This window comes from Trichechus manatus, unplaced genomic scaffold (genome assembly GCF_000243295.1).
Source record: "Trichechus manatus latirostris isolate Lorelei unplaced genomic scaffold, TriManLat1.0 scaffold00062, whole genome shotgun sequence".
Taxonomy (NCBI): Eukaryota; Metazoa; Chordata; class Mammalia; order Sirenia; family Trichechidae; genus Trichechus; species Trichechus manatus.
In genome coordinates, this window is record NW_004443998.1 from 9,164,020 (window position 1) to 9,166,213 (window position 2,194).

Genomic DNA, 2,194 nt, shown 5'->3' on the forward strand with positions numbered 1-2,194 from the left:
GGACTAAGGTGTGCCTGACCCAGGCCATGATATTTTCGGTCGCCTCATATGCATGCATAAGCTGAACAATCACTTGGTCAAATTCCTTGGCATAGATGAGTGAGCACCTCCAGTGCTGCATCTTTTTGTTGAAACATCTCAGTTGGTATTCCATCAGGTCTCGGAGCCTTGTTTTTCGTCTATGCCTTCAGTGCAGCTTGGACTTCTTCCTTCAATACCGTCAGTCCTCGATCATGTGCTACCTCCGAAAATGGGTGAACGTCAACCTTTCTCATTGTGCTCAGCAGTTTAGGCAAGATTAGAGATTAAGGGGAGTTTCTTTTTTTTTTGTTTTTAACAAGACCTACATTGATATTTTAACTACAGCAAATAAGAAGAATTTACTTTATATATATTGCTGTGTAACAAATCACTCCAAAACTCAGTGGTTTAAAACAACAAACGTTTATTATCTAATAGTTTCAGTGGGTCCGCTCAGTTCGGTCCTCTGGCTCAGTGTGTCAAAAGCTCAGTCAAACTGTCAGGCACGACTTCAATCACCTCCAAGGCTCCACGAGCTAGAGGAGGATCCACTTCCAAACTCACTAACTGTTGGCAGGCCTCGGTGCTCATTGGCTGTTAGCCAGAGACATATTCCCTGCCACTGGGTCTTTTCACAGCGGTAGTCACCACATGGCAGCTGGCTTCACCCACAGAGAAGGTTCAGAGAGAGAGACAGGGAGCAAAATGGAAGTCATAGTCTTTTTGTAACCTAACCTCTGAAGGAACATCCCATCACTTCTGCTGTATTTTACTCATTTAACAAGAGTCAGTGCGTCCAGCCCTCACTCAAAAAGAAGGGACTACAAAAGGCGGCAAATCAAGGGCGGATTATCCAATAGGCAAAGTAAGCACGGTGCTTACCTTGCTTACCAGATCATCTGTAGTGAACAATTTCACATTTTTTTACCACATCAAAGTTTCTGCTTCTAAGTATGGCTGGCATCTGTCTCTCTCCCAACCTCACAGCACCTTCCTACAGAATCAAAGCCTCTTTTCAAATTTAGAATCCCAGACAGGGGCGGATAACCCAGTAAGCAACGTAAACCAAAAAAAAAAAAAAAAACCAAACCCACTGCCTTTGAATTGAGGTAAGCACAGGCTTACTTGTGCTTACTTACTAATCTGTAGTGAACAATTTCACAGGGTGAAACCATATCAAAGATGGGGTGAAACCCATGTGAAATTGTTCACTACAGATGGTCTGGTAAGCAAGGTAAGCACTGTGCTTACCTTGCCTATTGGATAATCCGCCCCTGGGACAAATCACTGAGAGGCAGGTCATCGGGAACGATCTTAAAGGCTACGTGCTACCAGTAACCTGGCCTCTCTGTACCTCAGTTTTGTCACCTGTAAACATCTACCTTATAAGAGACGTTGTGAGGATTAAGAGAATTAAAACACATAGGTGCTCAGAACAGCACCTGGCAGAGGGTGGGCACTACAGAAACATTAGGTAAGTCTGGATACAAGAATAATGCAAATACTTGTCTACTTTGTGTGGTACACAGTACTGGGCCCGTGGTGGCTGTTCCAAAACAACAAAAACTTGAATTAAATAACCCACAATTATTCAAGAGAAGTTTTAGCATATGGAAATTACCCCCAGAAACAGAGGTACTTTATAAAGCTAAAAGTTTCTACCACAATTACTAAGGGGCCTCACAGTCCCCTCCAAATTTCCCATGAGCTTTCTCCTTATCAGAAATCTGCCAAGAGCCCACTCCAATGCACCCCTGAGTCATTTGTACATCTAAATAGTAAAAGCTGACCACACTTCGCTCTGAAAAGGCACACCATTTGCCTGATTGCAAACGTCACCCAATTTGCAAAACCACACGATTTGTATGTAAGTTATAGAAGGGCAAAGAGCTTGTCTGTCTAGCTGAGGCCTTTCTCATTGTGCTCAGCAGTTCAGGCGCAATTAGAGGCTGACCTGGGAGTTTTCTGTTGCTTTCTTTAACAAGACCCAAGCCAACATTTTAAGAAAAGAAAGGGTTACTAAGTACACCCCTGATCTTCAAAGGTTAGCACAGACAAGATGGGTTAAGGAGCAGTGTCCTGCTTGACACATAGCTTCCTTGTGCAATCTGGGACTCCGTGGGGGAAGGCACCAACCTGTCACCCAACAGATGCAGTAAATGATTCACTAACA